The sequence below is a fragment of the Onychostoma macrolepis genome, chromosome 20 (assembly GCF_012432095.1).
Source record: "Onychostoma macrolepis isolate SWU-2019 chromosome 20, ASM1243209v1, whole genome shotgun sequence".
In the NCBI taxonomy this organism is placed as follows: Eukaryota; Metazoa; Chordata; class Actinopteri; order Cypriniformes; family Cyprinidae; genus Onychostoma; species Onychostoma macrolepis.
The window spans coordinates 14,907,629-14,917,627 of NC_081174.1; the positions used below are offsets into that span (position 1 = coordinate 14,907,629).

The 9,999-nt window shown below is 35.2% G+C and overlaps 1 long non-coding RNA gene across 1 annotated transcript; it reads right to left on the bottom strand.

Annotated features, from left to right (window-relative positions):
* Positions 1-3,378: 3,378 nt before the first annotated feature.
* On the bottom strand, positions 3,379-5,686 carry LOC131527615 (uncharacterized). Its single transcript, XR_009267705.1, has 3 exons — positions 5,607-5,686; positions 5,285-5,369; positions 3,379-4,786 (listed from the first exon to the last, which is right to left on the bottom strand). It is a non-coding gene; the product is annotated as an uncharacterized LOC131527615 (long non-coding RNA).
* Positions 5,687-9,999: the final 4,313 nt, after the last annotated feature.

Below are 9,999 nucleotides of genomic sequence, written 5' to 3' on the forward strand. Positions count from 1 at the left end.
TATGGGTGATCGGCAAGATACCCCAATGGAGTTTGAGAAGTTTTGGACCAGCACCACCTAGTGGAGAAAACAAATATTTATATGCTTATAACTTTGGGTGTGGTTGACATATTTTCACGGGAGTCAACTCATTAGACTCCTGAATTCTTGTCGAGTCCAACAATACCCAACATGCCAGGTTTTGCCTTATGGTTTGTGCAACGTTGTGATTTAGTGCTTAAAATTTTTTTTGCTAATATCTTTGAAATGGTTATTCCGATTGAGTCGAAACCTACGTAGGAAATTCGGAAACATAGCGACTTGACTATATGTTGAGACCCAAATATAAAAATTTTGATTGTAAGTGGCCAAAAAATGGAAACAAACTTGACCGTGGGTCATTTTTTATGTTCTCATAGATATAAATGTCTGTAACTCCAAAACAAAATGAGATATTTTCACCAAATTTGACAAACAGATGTATGGTCTCACTCTGAGGACACATAAAAAAATGGTGGGATTGTGTCTCTTGGTGGTGCTATAATAGAACAAAATATGAAATCGCCATTAACTTTAATACAATACTATGGCATAAAATGCTATAATTTACGAATGCATTGGTGTACCATTATGAAACAAATCAGTATGTGTCATTGGCACCATGCACTGAAGGCACTCAAAAGGTTTCGAGACCGCCACCTTGAGGTCAGAAGTTATAATTAATTAAAAAACATGCTAATAGCTTTATATAAATGTGGCCTATTGTGATGGCACTGGTCTTTGGACACTGGTCAATGGATTGTGTGGTTCATGCTGAGAACATTGATACAAATTTTGCCATACTCAGCCAAACTTCCTGTCTGTCATTTTGATTTATGTGTAAAACTTACTTTTTCGAACTCCTCCTAGACCGTTGGTCCAATTTTCACCAAATTTGACTCGGATCATCTTCAGACTGTGCTGACAAGAAGATATGGATTTCGTGTCAATAGACGAAACCGTTTTTGTATAGCAATGCAACAAATTTGAGGCATGATGCCAAAATGACTCTGAGGCTATATCTCTGCAAAACTTTGACATGTTAACACCAAACTTTGTGTGTGTCACTGTCACCTCACACTGAACACGCCACATCGATTTGATAACATCGCCACCTGTTGGTCAAAAGTGATAAGGCATTAAATCATATTACTAGGAGTTCTACATTATATTTCTGCCATTTTGACTAAAATCACATGAAAATGGCTTCCTTTACTCATTGCTGCAGCTGGTCTGATGCTTGCTTCTGTAGTGCTTGGCACCGTAACTGCTGCTTGCAGCTATATTTTTTCCTGGTTTTATCGCCCTCTGATGATTTTAGATCATCATTGCAGCTGATACTGCAGGATGATGTTGATATATTTACATTTAGATTATTTATTCTGTATTTAAAATGTTTTAGGGAGATATTGATTGACAAGAAAATAATTTGTGTCAAAAGAGAACAGTGTGAGTAATACATTTAGTCAGGAAACTTGAGTCATATTGTCATCTCCATTACCATTATCATAGATGTCATGCACTTCATGTGACTGTCAGAGAACAGGATGTTTGACGGTAATCCAGTCATTGCTGCCATCTGGCAGACGCTATAGATCAGCCACAATTCACACAAGCAGTTTCAGAGACAGAGACTTTCCGAGAGCTATAAACATCTTGAACAGTTACCTACACTAAATGTATACATGCTGCTTTTGCCATCTTTGTCATTTTTGTGTGCACACTAAGATCTCTTTTGTTCTCGTCCTTTATTTGATCAGTCATTGCACACTGATCAGTTAATGTGCTGCTCTACAATTCTTGCACTTTAAGATAACTGTTGTCTTGTCTCTATTATTATATTACATGTGTATGTCTTCGTGTTTTTACACCACAGAGGTGCTTTAAGAATTCCATTGTTTGCTCTGCTTGCAATGACAATAAAGCTATTCATTCATTCGTTCATTCGTTAATTCATTAATTCATTCATTCATTCATTCATTCATTTAAACTTTATTATCATTATCTAGCATATTATCATTATTTAGCTACTTGCTCTCAATTCCATGCTGCACAAAAAATAATAATAATAATGGCAAATGGGTTTGGAACATCATGATGGTGAGAATTTTTTTTTTTTTGGTATCTAACTATCCCTTTAAGCTGGAACAGAAACCCACATAAAGTGCAGCTTTGAGAATAGTTTTCCTCTCTCTGAGTTCTCAGCTCTGAAGTGAATATAATATACAGTGACATTAGCATGGTTATATTCAGAGGAGTGGACTCTAGATGAAAGAATTTTAGTGGTGTAAAATAGATGTAATACAGTGTTCCAGCGCACTGAAGCAGAATCATTTGCTAATTCAAGTTAAAGTAACGGGAAATGGATGTGACCCCAAAGTAAGTTGAGGAAATACACAGAGACCCCATAAAACCTCCCTGAAGTTAATAAGGAAGGAATTCAGTCATTGCTGGCAATGCATTTCTAACTGTGTATGTGTGTATGTGTGTGTGTGTGTGTGTGTGTGTTTTATTTAAGGACAAAGACTCCAGTGTGAACACTTTCTTGGATAACAATCTCTGATACTTGATATTTAATAAAAACAGAAGCAAATTGCATTTTAACGGCTTCATCGCCAGAATTAGGGATGTTGGGTTGTCATAGCAACTGGGTCTTGCAGCCTTGCAGGTGTTTTGTGTAGTTCTGAACTCTGGTTCTGTTCTGTCCTATACAGCGGGCCAGTGAAAACAGGACCCACCCATCAGGGTGTTTGTGTTCAGGCCCAGGACCTGCTGCTGCACTGAAGCACAGGGTCAGAATCCGATCTGGGATCAGATCCAGTCCAATAAACTTTAAGACCCCCTTTACACAAAGACTTCATGTGACTGGAATGCAATAATATATCTATTCAGAAACATATTGTGTTCTTGTCATGATTTGCAGGAGCAGGGTCCAAATTTATTCTTTTGCCACTTTGAACAATTGCATATTTTTTACTGGCCATAAAAAGTCTTAATTTAAAAAAAAAATTATATCTATTGTAATATATATATACAGAGAGAGAAAGTACAGAGACAGAGAGAAAGTAGGGGTGGGCGATATACTGGTAGACATGATTAACTGGTAGAAATTTGTCAATCGAGAGATTTTGGACCACTGCAAAGAGAGATGTGTTAAAAACGACACATGTTGTGCAGAATTCTAACATGTGGAGTGTGCTCAGGGACAACACATGTTGTGTCAAATTTAACACAATTTGTGTGTTAAGATAGATCACACATCTGCTGTGTAATGTAATTTAACACACAATGTGTCATTTAAACACATTATGTGTAACTGCTAATTAATGTGTTAATATGACAAAAATAATAAGCATTACCATCAATTTGTAATTCTACAAAACTGAAATAAAACAGACAGATGTAAAACTGTTAGCGATTTAATTTGTCAAATGTTGTCAGGGTAGAGAACAACGCATGCACAGAGGCACAACAAAATGTTATAAATTTCAATTTCATAAACTTAATTTAGATGATTAGATGACACAAACGCCTTGTAATGCACTACAACTATTAGCTACAATACAGTATACATTAAAAAGTGTTACCAACATCAACTACACCTTGGATGATTGAAAATCATACACAGTCAAGACTATCGGATAACATTTCTCATAACATAAGATCAACTTATAACATAAAATGTCAGATACAAGATAAAACTTTCCAAATCAGAGAACAAATAAACATTTTAAATTGGTCAATGACAGTTAATTTGAAAAATCTATAGTATGTTTGTCATTTTTCTTCATAATACAAAAGCATTTGTAATGCACTAGCTATTAACCACAGAATTCATTAAAAAAGTGTTGCCGACATCTATTACACTTACGGTTAACAGAAACAAGACCAGAGGATAACATTTCTCATAAAATAAGATCGACTTAATCTCATAAGAAAGTCAGATACTTTTTGATACATATAAATATAAACATTTTAGTTCAGACAAACATTCAGGCACATATTTTGAAATTGTTCTCAATGACAATCACTCTTGCAAATATGGTAAAATTGTAAGTGTGTACTAATTGTGAAGTAATACTTCTTGTTACATCCACTATAGTTGTATTTGATGAAGAATACATTTGGGCCACAAAAGAGGCAACACAGTAATGTTAGTTTTAAAAGGAAGAGAATGTTTTGTTTCAATATTAGATGTCCCAGTCTTAGAAAGTGAAGACAGAACTAATCTGTGGTGGACAGAAGTTTCACACCTAGAATATCTTATCCACAGCACGTCAGTGTCCGACTTGTGTCCCTGTGTCCTGTGTTTTTCCTCCCTCATTTCCGCCCTTATTTGGTCTTCCTGTTCCTGTCCTCGTTTAGTTCATTATTAGTTATTTAGTCACAGCCGTGTTTGATTTGATTCCAGGTGTGTCTCTTTTTCCCCTCGTTAGTTCTGTCTATTTATAGTGTGTTCTGCCCCTTGTTTTCTGTCTGCTGTTACATGTCTGTTCCCCCTGCTATGTGTGCATCTACCTGTATGGAACTCTTTACTGGGATAATAAAGATGGTTTTTGTGGAATTCCCTGTCTCCTCGTTTCCCTACACAGTAGCAGCAGCCGAAGTATGACAGTCAGGCCCTCATCCACAGAAATGGTCATTCTGTCAATCCTTGCAATGATGTATTGTCGTGTTGTGCTCTTCAAACTCTCAGTGTAGATTGGCTGTGGTCTAGTCTTTGATGCGGTCTCAAAACTGCTGCAGAGGGATGCAATATGGCTCCAGGCTTAGAATTAAGGGGGAAAAAACAAATACACCTCAGGACTTTAGAAAGCATCAAGACATCACTAAAAGAATAACTGTCTATGTAAACATACAAAAGGAAATTGAAGGAAAGAAATTAAAATTGAAAATGAAAATTCTGTCATTTACTCCCCTTCATGTTGTTCCAAACCTGTATGAGTTTCTTTCTTCTGCTAAGCATAAAATATATTTTTAAAGAATGCTGGTAATCAGACAGTTGACAGTAGCCTTTGACTTCCATAGTTGCAAAGAAAAAAAAATACTATGGAAGTCAGTGGCTACCGTCAACTGTCTGATTATCAACATTCTTTAAAAATATATTTTAAAAATATATATATATAAAATATATGAGAAAAACTCATACAGGTTTGGAACAACATGAAGGGGAGTAAATGACAGAATTTTCATTTTTGGTTGAACTATCTCTTTAAGTAATGGAAGAAAATAAATAAAGACTGAACTGCAATGAGGCCTAACACACTTGGCATATTCAAGAAGCATGGGTACTCAAAGATTGTGGAAGTCCCTTTCGATATCCACGACCTGCCTGATGTTCATCTCCACTGCTGATTTAATAAAAGATACAAATAATACCAATCAATACAAAGTATTGATCTCAACAATATACCTTTTAATTAATTTCTAATATCTATCAAAGAGTCAGATGATGTAGTAAACTGTAAGTTAGTTTATCATGAGAAATTTAAAGGCCAACTGACAACAGTCAAGGAATGCAACAACCAAAATGTTCTTTCAGAGTAAAAAAATGTGGCTGTTTTTGACATTAATCATATATTACTTACAAATCCATCTCCTTTTCCTTTAATCCGACCCAGCAAAGATGTGAAAGTAGTGACAAGCTTTTCAGCACTTGATGGGTAACTGAAAACAGAGCATGTACAATATTAAAGCATTTATCTGACAGGGCAAACACCACTGGGTAAAATTCAGTGTGGTCGAATATTTTTTTGAATTTATATACTGACAATTCACCCTTCTCCACCAAGTGACTGACACAAACTTTGACAAGCAGTCTCCTGGACTTTAACTTAAATGATCCTGTTTTCCTGTGTTCCTCGGGTAACACTGCTGAAGTAGAGAGTGCAGGCCTCCCTGTTCATTTGGCACTGGAACATGCTACAAACATGACATGATGGCCGTGAATTTTACATTTTAAACGCTATTATGCACATAATAATCACATAAAGCCAAGGAATGGGAACAAAAACAAAATACCTGGATGGGGCCTCTCCAACATTCGTTTGGTGTAAGGCTCCTGTGCTTGACATGAAGACTTGATGTACCGTATATATTGTGTATTTATTTTATTAATGATTTTTATTCATTCAAGAGCTTTTTATGTGCTACCATATGAAATATATGTATTGTTTTTATTTCCATAAACACAAACTGCCCGCCCAGGATAACACATTTATTGTGCCAATCTGTCCAAAGGCTCTTTTTTTTTTAATTACACATTGTGTGTTAAAATCTTACACTACCATGTGTGTTGTTTTTTGACACATCTGTTTTTGCAGTGTATCGTCTCTATTGCAGTTACACGCTCATGTGACATTGCTTTGCTACGTGGTCACAAATATTTATCGTTTGACTCTGAGAAAGTTTCTAAGAGGCCCATGAAGACGGTGCTCATAGAGTGCAGGAGTTTTGAGTTATTTTTGCCACTTTATAGGCACTGAACAGTTAAATACACACTTGTAAGTGTCAAAATGCACGTTTCCCCATAAACACAGTAATTTAGAGGTCTTAAGTGAAAGCAAAGAGCTGACAAAGAAAACCCATGTGTGACAGTATATTAGATCCGGGTAGCTCTTAAAGTGACAGCAGTCTAATATTCCTGCTGTCTCTCATTCATGTTAATCAAACAAGAAAAGAGAGAAAATCTCTCACTGCTCTTGACTAAATCACTTTTGTAACTTTAATAAGAAGAAATATATATTTAATTTACACAGTGAAGAATATTCTGTTTTTCTATGCATTTGATTACTTTATACAATGTGTGTAGGATTTCTTATTTATTAGTTTTTTTCGTCCTGTTGCTTGTAATTAGTTTCTTATTCTTATTTAATCGCAGACTGTTTACTTGTCCTCAGTGAGCTTGAGGGTTTTTTTGTTTTTTTTAAATTTAGGCTAGTATTAGGTTTTTTGTGATGTTGACACTAGTGACAAGAATTACATTTCTATAGTATCACACATTTTGATATTAAAAAGACCTTATTTAAAGCAAAAATAACTATATTGTCACATATCGTTAGGCTTCTTTGATATTAAATTTTGGTCATATTGCCCATCCCTAAGAGAGAGTATGACAAATAGTTATCAAGGATCAGACTAGCATTCTTAAAATTCAGTTTAAATATACAATGTTGTATAAAAAGCCAACTTTTTATTCACTCTCTGAAGCCAAGTTTTTATCTGTATTTGGCACTTTCATAGTGTTAATCTTGGGACTTGGGAAAGATAGCCTGCTGTTTTTGTTCAAATCAGTCCTTGAATATTAATATCGAACACAGAATACAAGCATTACTAATGCCAATGCTCTGTTGAGTTCATAGAAAATTATGATAAATCAGCGCAGGTGAATAAGGTGTATAATTTTGTTTTGGCAATACAATAGATTTACATAAAACTCAAACTTAAAATGGTCCTTAAAGCTGACCGTGAACCTGTGAGCATCAGCGCCTGTACAGTATGTGTTTCTGTGATTAATAAGTGCATTCCGTTTTTGAAAGCATTAATTACAAACCATCAAATTAAAATCCACACTGATTTAGATTACGCAGACAAGGGCTCAAGGACCATTTTTAATGTGGTTTCTCAAGTCATCTCTGCTTCTAAAGTTTATTGGTATGGATTGCATTACATTGTAGCTACTTAGTGTTTCTTGTGCTTTGATTAGCATAAAAAAATGTAGTATGAGACTAGAAAGTCTTTTAAACTTGCATGGCATATAGATCAAAAATATGGTTAATGGGTTTTTTTGGGGGGGGGTTTTTTGTTTGTTTTTAAATCTCATTCTGCAATATCTTACCTTCAATAACACTAGAGAAATTCTTTCAAACATTTACCTTTTTTAGCATCAGCTGTTCCTTTTTTCCCCGTACAACTGCTTTTAAAAACCATCATTGACACATATAATCACACACACACATGGAAGCATGTATGCAGAGGTGCCAGTACAGAGCTCAGCTGAACACATGGTTGCTCTGAATAGGCCATTCATCTTGGTCACAAGCACACACATGGATTCTGCAGCTATGAAAACACCAGCAACATGTCGTTGTCTATGTCTGAATATGCAATCTGTCAATGTTTTGTTTTTATGAGAGTCTGTTAACCAGAATAGTTTAATGAACTTGATCAGACTTTAAAGCACTTTCTCTTTTGATTTTTGTTTTTTGCTTTTAAGTCTATCCAAAGACAGATTGAAACTCCATATCATGCTTTACACCCCAAGAGTCCCAATCAGTGAGTAGAAAACTAACCAAACACACGCAGACAAATAAACATACCTTGACACATAATAACAAACATGATGATAATATGTATTATGGCCACCTGGCTCCTTGGATCTCAAACAAAGTGATCGTCGGGTTTCACACAGAAACCGCTTCTATGGAAACTGTTTCAAAACAACATACAAACATATTCTTTGCACTCTTTATTGCGGCTTTCACAAACTCACAACCATTCTGATCTCAAAAACAGTTCTCCAATATGGCGATGGGTTCCCTATCAAAGGCCTCATTGATATAGACAAACCCTGTGAGCACTGACCATGACCACTGACCGTGATCTCCTAGTCTGGGGACCATTAGCGGAAGCCATGCCAACAGAAACATTAGTCTTCCTGTTCCTCTGGGAGTGCTGGACACCATGACAAACCTACAAGTGATCTTTGCCTCATCTGACAGCCTCCAAATGTTTTAAAATGCTTCTATTTTGCTCTTGTGGGCTGTTAGTCTAAAGGCTAACTTTAAAGCAGCGGTGACGTTTTTAAACGACGTGAGCCAAAAACAATCCCACACTAAGGTTGCGAGGATGTTCAGTACTGTATTTACCATCTCAAAATATTCATTAAGGTGTCACAGCAGCCCTCCATTACAAACACACAGCTTCCAAAGTGTTCATCTACGGTTATATATTTAGTCTTCCAGTAGATATATAGTGCAGAGGACTGTATTTATGACTGTGATCTGGTTCTGCGTTTAATGCTGGAGGCCAGACACATGAACTAATACTGATTTAGGATCGGGTTCCTTTATGTGACCAGTATGAAAAACGATTTTTGATCAGCAATTCATTCTAAAAATATAATGGAATTCAGACATGTTGGTGAGTTTTGCTAAAGGTTTCATGTCAAAGCAATAGTTGGACTTCTGGAATTAGTTTAACATGGGTTACAACTGGGATTGTTTTGAAGAAGCCAAACAGAAAATGGTCCTTGTTTCACAGGGGAGAGCAAGGATTTATAACCCTATTCTTTATGTTTAACTACAGATGTGAGATAGAAAAGATATTATCCTTTCCTCAGATTGTATCACGATTCTGTAATCTTACACCATAACAATCATATGACATCTGTTGTGTTGAGTATCTGTATAGTGAATGTTGTCACAGAACACTGCAAGGTTTTAAAGAGATCAAACTATAAACTTTAACAAGTTCACTAAAAAATTTATTTATTTACCTTCATGTTGTCACAAACAACAACAAAAAAATATATTTTGAAGAATGTTTTAATTGTTTTTGTCCATACAAGGAAAGTCATTGGGGTCCAAAACATTACAGAAAAGTATATTTTTGCATATATAAATGAAATGAAAAGACATTTGCCGTTAGTCTTACTTAAAGAGAGTAACACACTTAAGTTCACTTTTGAAAAGTGCACTTTTTAATAATAATGTCAAATAAAAATAACACTATGTTGTGCTTTAAAGCAGTGTACTTATTTTGATGTATTAACTAAACACACTAAAACACATGTAAAGGACTTTTTTAAAAATATTTTAACTGAAGTGTGTAACTTGATATTACATGTACCATATTTACCATATTTTTTTTTTAAGAATTGCAACTTGATTATTACAAATGTGCAGTTGCAAATATATAATTAAATACATGACACACTGTACAAGTTTAAGTAGAAAATTATATGAAAGTATTTTTTACCAT